The sequence below is a fragment of the Colobus angolensis genome, unplaced genomic scaffold (assembly GCF_000951035.1).
Source record: "Colobus angolensis palliatus isolate OR3802 unplaced genomic scaffold, Cang.pa_1.0 Scaffold137, whole genome shotgun sequence".
Classification (NCBI taxonomy): domain Eukaryota; kingdom Metazoa; phylum Chordata; class Mammalia; order Primates; family Cercopithecidae; genus Colobus; species Colobus angolensis.
Genome location: NW_012114455.1, coordinates 811,854 through 824,240, shown reverse-complemented (window position 1 = coordinate 824,240; position 12,387 = coordinate 811,854). Strand labels below are relative to the sequence as shown.

The following is a 12,387-nucleotide window of genomic DNA, read 5'->3' as shown; positions in this document are numbered from 1 at the left end:
GCCGTTGCCAAGTCGGAGGAGCCGCTGGAGTGTCTCCCTCTACTGGAGGCTCTCGGGCGGCGGGCGCGGGCCTGCTCCTGAGGCGGGGAGGCGGGCGGCCTGGAGAAGCGGCTGCACTCGCGAGGAGCCTCGGATGGGGAGCACGGTGGACCCCCAGGAACTCAGGAGCACCCTCCCTCCCCCAAGCCAAGTCCCCCTTAGCGAACAACCGGGGCCGAGTTCCAAGATATCACCGGTGCTGAGGGGACTGAGATGAGGTGAGATTTTCTGTGGACCCCAAGAGAACTCCCCAGAAATGATGAAACTTAAAACGGGCAAGAAATCCTTCCTTCCACCAGCACTCCTCCTCCCCCCTTTCCTGCCTGGCTGGCCTCATTTTTATGATTGCATTTGAATAATTCTCATTACCCTGGCCCCAGAAAAGGTGTTCAGATGACACTCTGGTTAGTTATTCCTGGTCTCAAGAGCTTTTTCTGCTGTGGGCTTCTCGGGATGTCTGGTTCAAGGTGGGGCAGAGGGAGAGAGGAAAGAGTGGAGAGGCTTTGTCAGTATAGTACTTCTTCGCAAATGTCAGGCAAGCCTGTTCTAAGCCACTGCTATTTTCATTCTAATAAAAAGTCCTCAAGAAACTCAGTGAGTTCCCAGAGTTCTGGGGGCTGAGGTGCAGTCATATAAAGGGAGAGACCAGCTGGGCTGTTTCAGCCTGGGCCTGCTGGAGTGGCTTCATCTACATCAGGGCGGAAATCGGCTCGTTATGTGCTGTCTACAGTGGAAGACAAAAGCAGGCATGTGTAGACCCATAAGTGCCTCCATTCACTCAACAGAGATCACAGTCCTACTAAGAGCCGCACACCAGAGCAGCATGCTTGCTTCCACAACTTAGCACATGGCCCTCCGCATAAAGGGACAAGAGAACCCCTTCTGCCTCTGGAAGTTTGTTTCTTGCTCCCCATAGAGGAGCCCTTTCAGCCAGTCAGGCAGCCATTGATCCTCTGACCCCAGGCCAGGCAGGGGGCCTGGATGAAGCCCAGACAAAGACACCGACATAAGCGGGAAAGCAGAAAGTGAAACCCAGCCACCGGGTTTTCAGTCAAGAATCTGACTCAAGAAGTCGGTCGAAGGCTGACCCTGAGCTCTTCTCAGGCCTCTGGGTCGCTGCTCACCCGCCTCCGTCATGGGCAAGGATGAGAGCTGTTAGCGTTGCCTGGCTCAGGGGAGGCAGCTTACATCACATCCCAGATACACACACTACTGTTTATCCAGATCCTCCCAGTACCCCCAAAACCACCCTCCACCAATGCTTGGGGGAGAAACTCTTCAGTGGTAGCCCCCATTATAGACCAAGTAGAATCCTCTCACCTTCACACAGAACCTCCAAAAACTTCACTAGGTGGATTTATGTCACCCTAGCCTCTGATCTGATCAGAGTCTCTGGCTGCTGACAGCATAATCGCTATTATATATTATACATTGTATAATAATATAATAATAATGAATGCACTTGCCCTTTTTATGTGGTACAGAAGCGGCCAGATTCTCCAACCCGGAGGCTGGAGGTCAGGCTGCCATAAACTCTCAGAGGGAAGCCCTCTTCAGATAAGGGAGGGGGAGGGGAGATCCATTTGTCTCTGCCCAGGACCTCTGGAGGGAGGGGTTTCTCTCTTTCCCATGGCTCCCAGTGAGTTGCTACAGCCTGCCGAGTCAGAGGGGAAAATCAGGCTGAATTCACTCCATCAGAGAGGTGTCAGTGAGCCATAAATAGGACCGCAGGCAACAGCCTTGCATCACTGATTTACACCTGTCACACCCCTTGTTTTCTGAAATCTAGTTCAATGCCCAACACTTTCCTGATATGGGAGATCCATTGCCATGAGCTATTAAAATTTTTGGAGTCTTTAAATACTATGATTTTCACTAATACCTTTCTGGTGCTTTAAACTGCACATCGTAGTTTTAAGTAAATATATCTTGCTTTGACTATTTTTGTCATTTGCAAGATCTTAAAAAATGATTATCCAAAATATAACCATCATTTTTATAATCACTGAAGGCAAATATTTTCCCCGCACCCACCAGAAGCTCTGCTGTGTGCTAGCACTAAGAATAAAGAGCAGATGCAAAGAGGCTCCGGTTATGGCTCCTGTCCTCAAGAAGCGTTCATTTGTTGAAGAAGACAAAGCACCAATATGTAAAACATTAAGTAGCAATAATACAGGAATCAACAGAAGACACAAGCTAGTAAATAATTAATGAACAAATGAGTTGTCAATATGTCAAATTCCTTGAGTTCCACATCTCAGTTTTGGCTCTGTCAATGAGTAGAGAAGAGACAGAGTAGAAATTAAGAATTCACTACAGATACTCTACAATTTCTTTCCCATCATCCCTCTGAGGATGGAGAAGAGAATGGAGATGAACGTACATGTTGTATTGTATGAACCATCAACACACTGACGTTATAAACAAATAGAAGTTTCTACAAATCCTAGTTATCACTCCTAAATGTTGGAGTTCCCGTTTGGTTCTGGGCCCTCTTCTCACTCTACCTGCACTTTATCTGTGGTATAAGCAGCCCACACCAGCCCATGCTGTCTCCTCCAAGCTTCTAATGTGGGTGATCAATGGCCCAACTGAATTCTGCCAATGTCACACTATGAATAAAAATTTAAGACCTGGCTGTACTGGTTTGCTCAAGCTGCCATAACAAAATGCCACACACTGGATGGATTCAACAAGAGACGTTGATTTTCTTACAGTCGTGGAGGCTGGAAGGTCAAGATCAAGGTGCCAGCAGAGTTGTTTCTGGAGAGTCCTCTCCTCCTGGCTTGTGGATGGCACCTTCTCACTGTGCCCTCGTGTGGCCCCTTCTCTGTGTACACAGGTAGAGAGACAGCTCTGGTGGTCTCTCCCTCGTCCTATAAGGACAGTCCTGTTGGATTGTGGCCTACCCTTATGACCTCGCTTAACCTCCCTAAAGGCCCTGTCTTCGTGTACAGTCACATTGGGGGTTAGGGTGTCAACATATTAATTTGGGTGGCGGGCACAATTTAGTTCATTATACCACCCAACTGCCGGTTCCCTTCACTCTCAACTTAATTATTTTTAATGAATATTGATAGATTGCAAGTTCCCTGAAGATGGGGACAATATCTGATTTCATCTTAGGATCCCTAAAACCTGGTCCGGTGCACAATCCAGAAAACATATTAAAGAAATGCTTGTTGCATTGAACGGAATGAAACGTATTTCTCCATCATTGTTCCAGTCCTAGTTGACAGACTTGTCACCAGCCACCTGGAATATTTTGATTATTTTCTAAATGGTCTAAATGCCTCCAGTATCTCCAATCCCTCCTGTACACTTGTACAAGGATGTTCTTCCTAAAACAAAGGTTGGATCACACCTTGGTTTCCCCTGAAAATCATCAGTAGCTTTCCATTGCTTATAGGATTTCACCTAAAAAGTTACTGGGCCTTATAATAAAAGGAAGAACCTTGAATGCCACACTCCTTAGCATGGCCTTCAAGTTCATCCTCCTCATCTGGCCCTCATTCACTTTCAGGCTAATCTCCTGCATTCCTGCTAACACCTCTCCAACTCTACCTTCTAGTGATTTCCAGTGCTTCCTGCTGCATCAGAACCCCCACCCCAGCCCCCTCGGGGAACTTCTTTATAATTCAGGGTTCCGGGTTCTACCCCTACAGAAATCAGTCTGCAGAAAGGTCTTGGAGCCCATATTTTAAAAGCCCCTGCAGTTGTGAGGTCTGGGAACTTCCATTCTACCCAGCACTCCTGCTCCAGCTCATGGGCCCCAGAACACATTCCGGATTCTGGGCCCTTCCTTTACTTGCTCACACTCTTCCTTCAGCCCTGGCTTTTCATTCCCCCTTTTCCTGTCTTCCGAATCCTATCTGCTTTTAAGCTTTCACAGATAATTCACCTCTCTTCAAAGGATCCTTGGATCCCCCAAAAGAGAACACCAGCTCTGGAATCACCAGGCCCTGGCTCAGCTCTCCACCCTGTAATGAAATGGCCAGCTATCTGGGACATTACCGGCGAGTGCCAAGTCTCAGTTTCTGTGTTTGTGAAATGAGGATGATAATAGAATCCAACTCATGAGACCATGGGGATTAAATAAAATCACAAATGTAACGAGCTTAGCACAGTCCCTGGCACATGGGAGGCTCTTGAATAAATGAATGGCAGCATTAGGTTTAATAGCCCTTTACCCAGGGCTGCCCAGTGCTTTGCATTTGCATTTGCCTTTGCCTTTTCCTTTATTATAGTGCTGATTTAATTGGCCTGAGGAAGGGAGATATTGTTTACGGAGAAGGCTGCCACAGGCCCTGAGGGCTGCAACATGGATAATGGAAGCAAGGAAATGAGGGCAGGGGGACGCTTCTCTCTACCTAAGGCCTCCTTCCTGACCCTGGATCCAGGTGGGGCTGTGGCAGGGAGTGGGGGAAGCCAAGGCCAAGTGAGGAAGACTCTGCTCCTGATGAAATAATGCAGGAAGGGCACATCCTTTGGAGAAAGGGGTGGGCAGACAGGGGGGACCTGAGAGGTAATAAAAACTCAGATGCTAGAAATCCTCCATAAGGGAGTGGGGGTCCAGGATTTTGCTCTGAGCTGGAAGCTGGGATGTCCAGGCCCCTCGCCCATCTCAGAATTTTTATTTATTTATTTTTGGCCCTGGGAAAGCCTCTCAGCTCCCTCATCCCACTCCCACCCTCTGAAGCAGGGGGAAGAAGCAGCCTGTCCTTTGGGCACACGATAGGCAATTAATTGGGTCATGCCTTTAACCAGCTCCTCTAATATAGGAGCAATATAATCCCCAAAGCTTTTTAAAAACCCATCTTCTTTATGGTACTGATGCACTTTGGGGAAGTTTCTTCAAGCACTGTCTCCTCCCCATCCCTTACTTATCCCAAGCATCTCCCCACCCCACCCCAAGTCCACACACACACACACACACACACACACAGAGACACCAGCTCTCAGGTGGGAGCTGTCCCGGCCTTAGCTCCAGATAAGAGGATCTGTGGGTGGCAGGAAAGGAAAAAGAAGATTTCTGAGTAATTTCAAAGTTCTTTCTAGGTTCTAGCAAGGGGTGGGAAGGATCACAGCCAGCTTGAAAGAACTGAGAAAGAGAGAGATTGGAAGAGAGAATATTTCTACTATATTTAGGAAGACAAGAGAGAATGTTATGACGATTTCCAAAAAGAGTCATTTCTGGGAAATGCCATCCCAAAAGTTTGGCCAAAAACATTTGAGAAAGAAGGATTTAAACCTGTACTGTCCACTACAGCAGCCACTAGCCACATGCAGGCCCTGAGTGCTTGAAAGGTGGCGAGACCTAACTGTGATGTGCTGTGTGTGTAATAAATTTAGAAAATTTCATCTATAAAAAAGAATGTGAAACGTTTCATTAAGAATTATTTTATATGTGTTACATATTAAAATAGTAATATTTTGGATACATGGAGTTAAATAAAAATATAATAGGCCGTTAAAAATATCTTCACCTGTTTCTTTTACTTTTTCAGTGTGGCCACTAGCAAATTTAAAATTACTATGTGACTTGTATTCCATTTATTGAAGTCTCCCTTCCAGGCTTCGTTTTTGTTCTGGTAGAAGCTATGTTTGGATGCTGAAACCTTTATTATTTATCATGTATCACTCCAGCTCTCCAGCTCTTCCATCTCTTCTGCTTCTGCCGACCCCACAGAGGACCAGCATGAAAGGAGATCATTAGGCTATTCAGGGCCTCCGTCAGACTGCAGAGGTGGCTAAGAACTCCCCGCCCCCAACCCCTACCCAGGGTTATGTAGAGTTTTGAAAGTGTTATTCTCACCAAACAAAAACCACCTCTCCCATTTGGACTGAAGGATCCATCCCTGAGCCCCTTGTCTCCTGTCTCCGTTTCAGCACCCTCCTAGCCATCACAACTGTCACGCCTGCTGCCATCATACTCTCCTTCAGCCCCATCTCCATTCTCACCACTCGCATCACCACCACCTCACACAGAATCATCTGCATCCTTCTGCTCACCCAGTGGACCCTCTCCTCCCTGTCCCCAGGAAGGAACCCAATCAGCATTTGCTGCCTTTGATGCTGCATCCAAACTCTAAGCCCTCCTGAGCTGAGGATTTTGCATGGCTGGGCTCCCAACTTCATTCTGGCAGCCAGGCCCCATGGCAGCCAGACTGCAGGGCTCAGAGAAGCAACCAACAACCCCAGGAAGGGGTGAAGGCCACATGCCCTGCAGAAGGTGGTCCTGTCTGATCGCATTAGAAGGGGACAGTGAAGAAGAGTGACTGAATGAGGGAACAAGAAACCCCCAGCTTACCTTGCATAAGGACCACGGTTTACTTAGCAAGGAAGAACAAAACAAAACAACAGCAATAATAATAGCTTATATGTATTGCTTATTTGCTGGGTGCCAGACTCCATGCTGAGTGCCTAACATGCATTGTTTATCAGGTCTCCACAGCACCCTATAAGGCTTAGGTAAGTGAAGGAACTTGTCGCCAGGCATGAACTCAGACAGGCTGCCATCAGAACCTACACTCCAAATCACCATTCTGAATTGCTCCTTCATAAAGCATAAACTTTCACTCCCTTGCCCCCCTCATCCATTCCTTTATTCACTGATTCACTCATTCAGCATGCATACACTGATAGCCTCTAAGAAACTTACCAGCTCATTGGTTCCCATTCAGCATCTAGGCTGTCCAGGCACATAGAAGGCATTGGGCTATGAAGATGAGTAAATCACAATCCCTGAACTCACAGAAATCTTAAAGGTTTTCGGGGGCCATGAGAGATGTGGAAAAGCCTAATTCTGCCTTCAGATCACACCCATATTTTACAGCACAGAAACTGAGGCCTAGTAGGAGGGACATGGAAAGGGTGAAGTTCCAATCTCTCCCGATTTAACAGTCAAGTAAGAATCCACTTGGATTCTCAACACAAATCAGGGTTTGTCTTCCAGCCTCACCCATCTTCGGAGATTCTGGGTATATATTGTGTCACTGCTTGGCTGCGTGGTCCTTTTGACAGACTTGGTACGTCCCTTTCTGCCTTTATTCCCATTGGCTACTTTCACAATACCCAGTGGTAATGTCCACACCCAAATCAAAACTCAACCACTCCAGAAACTACTTAATTCAGGACACCTATGTCCTGTGTCCCCAGAGCTTATGTGATCACATTCCCACCATAGTAGTATACATTTGTATGTTGCTTTGTACATGTTCTTACATTTCAAATATATCTTAAAATTCAAGCAGCTTTTGAACTTCATGAAGGCAAGGACTAAGTGTTTCTTTTATATCCTACCCTCTCCTTCCCAATCTCTCATTCTCTCAGCATCTGGTAACAATCTCAGCCTATTCAAATTAACTAATAAATGCAAATTTCTTGACCTACTATGCAGACATAATCTGTGTATGCATGAGTGTGTGTGTATCTGCCTGGGCAGTAAATTGAAACAGTATGGATAGCAGGGGTGTTTGTGTATACAAAGTGTCAGTGTAAGCATATGTACGTGTGTGTGTGTGTGGATGAGTTCCACAGCTATTAGAGTTAGGGAAGCTTAGACACACATCAGCACAATCCATCAATTTCCAGACATTATCTCTCATGATAATTTCCTGCCAAATCTTTGAGTTGCAATTAAGAAAGTAGATAATTTGAAACATTTTCCTCTGCATGTTGAGATGGATTATAATCCTAATTTGATAAAGACTCTTAATGACTCATTAGCCACCCTTGGCTTCTCCTCAGGTCAGCCAACTTCCCAGGCGCTGGAGGCAGCTGGCAGCAGAAAGGCGGCAACGCTTAGGTCATTACATGTTATTGCTTCAGCAGCACTAAACGAAAAAGACACAACAAAGACACAACCGCACCACAACCCTGGAATTCTCTTTTCCACAGCTCCTGGATTTGGGAATCAATTTTTTTTTTCTTGGCTTTGAACAAAGCCTCTAATTTCCTAACAACCAAAATGCTGTCTCCAGGGTATGTGCACCCTGCCAGAGTGGCAGACAATGCATCGCAGCCTTCCCTCTGCACAGGTCGGGGTACACAGACTCTCTGTTCTCACAGCTCTGGGTCCCATCCCCACCACAATTTTTTTTCCTGGGACGGGCTCCCCAAACCAAAGGGTGGGGACTCCTAGAAAGACTGGCAATTTCAAGTTGCTTACAGACAATCACCACATAACGACCTCCTTTCTGCCTTGGGTGAGCAAGGTCAGAAAGCACAGAAGACCATGTACAGGGTCCTGGTTCCTTTCTTCCTGACTGGGTGGCACCTCTTCAGCCCCAGGCTTAGAGCATTGAATTATTCACAGAACCCAAAGTCATGGCTTCCCTTGGCTCACCCACTCAAGAATGTAAATGCCTGACTCTCAGAAAGGTCTTGTTGCTTGGACTCCTGTGAACCTGTGCACAGCTGCAAACACACGCATGGCATGCACTCATCACATATGGACAGGTAGGCATAGACACACAGTCACACTGACATGTGTTCACACAGAAACACAGTCACGAGTTCACATGGAAACACTGACACATGGTCACACAGATGCACAATCACACAGATACATGGTCTCACAGAAACACAGTCACAGTCACACTGACGCATGTTCACACAGAAATACAGTCACAAGTTCACATGGAAACACTGATACACGATCACAGAGTTACACAATCACACAGACACCCAGTCACAATGACACATGGTCATTCAGAAACAGACACAGAGTCACACAAACAGTCACACAGAAGTAGTCACAGTCATGAGGTCACATGGAGACACTGACATATGGTCACACAGTCACACAATCACGTAGTCATACTGATACACAGTCACACTGACACATGTTCACAATGACACACAGATGCAGTCACACAGACCAACAATCACACAGAAACACAGTCACAAGTTCACATGGAAACACCAACACATGATCACACAGTCACAACATCACATAGATATACAGTCACACTGACACATGGTCACATAGAAACACAAACACGCAGTCATACAGAAACATTACACAGTGACAAGCTCACATGGAGACATTGATACATGGTCACATAGACACACAGTCACACAATCATACTGACACACGTTCACACAGAAACACAGACACAGTCACACTGACACAGTCACACAGAAACAGTCACAAGTTCACATGGAAACACTGATACACGATCACATGGTCACACAATCACATAGACACATAGTCACACTGACACATGGTCACATAGAAACAGACGCATAGTCACACAAACACGCAGACATGCAGAAGCATTACACAATCACAAGGTCGCATAGAGACGCTGATACATGGTCACATGGTCACACAGACACACAGTCACACTGACACACATTCACACGGAACACAGACACAGAATGACACACATTCATACAGAACACAGACACAGTCACACAGTCACAAGGTCACATGAAAACACTGACACATCACACAGACACACAGTCATAAGTTCACACAGAAACACTGACACACAGTCACACAGTCACAAATCACACAGACACACAGTCACAAAGTCACATGGAAACACTGACACATTATCATACAACCACACAGTCACAGAGTCACACAGGTCCACAGTCACAGGGACACACAAGCACACAGTCACAGAGTGTGTAAGGACTTCTCCGAATGACTTTGATCCCAAAGCCAGGTGACAGATTAAGGGGGAAAGGGGATGTAGTCAGTGAGCGAACACCTATCTGTGTGGCATGCCTGCTGACACTGGGGACTATGCTGCACAGGGAGGGTGGGGAAGCTCGTGTTGACCCAGGCAGTTGCTGCATTCTGAGCTGGAGCAGGCGTGGGGGCAGCATCCTTAGTGGGGATCAGCTTTTGAGCTCTAATTCTCTTCCTGCACCCACTCCCACCCCCAGGTGTATTCTCACCCTGTCCCAGACTCACTCCATCCCGGCTGTCACAGGGCAGGCTTAGGGTGAAATAAAAAGCCTCCACTGTCCCCACCCCACCCCCGCCCTGTGCATTCCATCAATGTGACAAATGCTCTCTGGGCAGAACCCCTGAGGCTGTCTTCTCTGCCACCAACCCCTCCTTGCTTCCCAATGAGTCCAGGGAGACATGAGCAGAGGGGTGATGGATAGCCCTGTCTTATTGTTCCAGACTCAGAATCCAACAGGGGCCTGGGAGAGCTGTATAAATCATAGCCTGGGCTGGGCTCTCACTAGCGCAGCTCGACAAGAGGAATGGAGGGCGAGGGACCATAAAACTGTCTATGGGCTAAGTTGTTTCATTTCAAGCCAGGGCCAGGGAGAGAAAATGTTTGGTTCTTGGGAGACAGACTCATTTGAATAGGATGGATAAGCCGGTGGAGGTCTGCATGTCTGGGTGCTCAGAGAGACTGAGAAAGGCTGGTCTCACAGGAGGACAGTGGATGAGTCGAGTGACCCCGCATCTCTGGTACCTCGTTCCCACAAGAGGGGTGGGACCGTGCTCATGTCCCAAACTGTGAGAATGTTTGGAAAAATTAGCCTCTAGTGAGGAGTGAAGATTCTCATCCCAGCTGGCTGATAAATTATACTTTTCCCTTCTCTGAAGTAGGAACAGCTGGGCAGGCTCTGGCTATCAGACCGTGATTGGGTAAAGCAGGAGCCGTTCCCATTTCGTTTGCTCAGACATTTAGTGAGTAGCTACTATGTGCCAGGGTCTGTGCCAGGTGCTAGGGGCACGGGGCTGAAAAGAACAGAATCATGCGGCCCTGCTCTTGAGGCTCTCATGGTCTAGTGCAGCGGACTCATCAGTCCATGCTTGTCATTCATGATTGCTTATTTCATGTTTCTTTATCACCTTTAGCACCTATGACAAATTCTTGTATTTATTGGTTTGTTTACTTTTCTCCCCTCATCAGACTGGGAACTCCTTAAAGGGAGAAAAGAAAGGGAACCAACATTCGAATGCCAATTACGTGCTGTCACTGGGCGCTTTGCAGTCACTTCACCACCACAGCGGTTCATGATAGGTTCCACTATTCTTATTTCACAGCTGAGAAGATTGAGACTCAGAGAGGTTAATTAATTTGCTTATGCCAAAGCTAGCATGTGGGGGAGCTGGGACTCAACCTGAACTGGTGTGGCCCCAAAGCTCAGGCTTGTCCTCCACACACTGCTCAAGGTGGACCTTCAGCACCTGGAGCAGCGCCTACCTCAGGGAGCGGCTGATTATACAAAGTCAGGAAGGAGTACAGGAGAGTGTGGGGTTAATGCTGAGAGGGAAGAGGGTTAGGGAAGACTGCACAGGAAGGGATTATGGAACAGTTTTGAGGAACAAATGGAATTTGCCAAAATGACAAGGAATGGAACGTCCAGTCTACAGCCATCCCACTCTGAATGCACCCGATCTCGTCTGGAACGTCTGTCTAGGTGGAAATGGCATGGAGGCATGAAACAGTGTTGTGTGTTCTGGCCACCTAGTCGAAAGCTCCCTGCTTCCTCCATGAATTCCCCTACTCCTCCCATTCCTGTCTTAATAAAAAGGAGCTCAAGAATTGGATAAGAACCACATGGGGCCAGGAGCAGTGGCTTATGCCTGTAATCTCAGCACTTCAGGAATGATTGAAGCCAGGAGTTCAAGACCAGCCTGGGCAACTTAGCAAGGCCCCAGCTTGATCAAAAAAAGAATTTTTTTTTAATTAACCAGACATGGTGGTATGCATCTTTAGTCCCAGCTACTCAAGAGGCTGAGACAGGAGGATCACTTGAGCTTGTGAGGTTGAGGTTGCAGTGAGCTATGATCATACTACTGTACTCCAGCCTGGGAGACAGGACAAAACCCTGTCTCAAAAAAAAAAAAAAAAAAAAAAAAAAAACCGCCCAGACACACAGATGGCAGAGTGACCCCAATGGGGCCACTATACAATGGAGTAGAGTGTTTTTGTTTTATTGTTATTATTATCTTTTCTGAAACTAGATTGTAACTTCCATGAAGGTAAGATCCAGTCTGCTGTGCTCACAAGTATGATTTCAACACCAAGAGCAGTGTCTGACTAATTTTGGAATCAGTGAACAGAACCAGACCAAGAAAAGGGGTATTCTCTACCTCTCTGCCCTCCCAGAAGGCTGGTGTAATTGGGCCAAACTGGAAGCCCCTCCTGTTTGGGGTCATGGAAACCAAAAGCCAGACAGGCACCAGGTGGGGCCCAAAGGAGCTGAGGCCTCGAGTCCTTGAGCAGCTGGTGCCATCCAGCTCTGCCTTCTCTGTCTTCTCTGCCTCCTCCTGTCTAACTCAGGAGCCAAGAACAGGACATGCACTCAGAGAAAGGGGCCAGGGAGCAGACCCTGGGCCTGTCCCGAGCTTCATCTCATGCAAAA

General features: G+C 47.2%; 1 long non-coding RNA gene across 1 annotated transcript; it reads left to right on the top strand.

The window, feature by feature from the left end:
• On the top strand, window positions 1-6,142 carry LOC105506455. The gene is made up of 3 exons (XR_001000925.1): window positions 1-257; window positions 3,953-4,055; window positions 5,929-6,142. It is a non-coding gene; the product is annotated as an uncharacterized LOC105506455 (long non-coding RNA).
• Window positions 6,143-12,387: the final 6,245 nt, after the last annotated feature.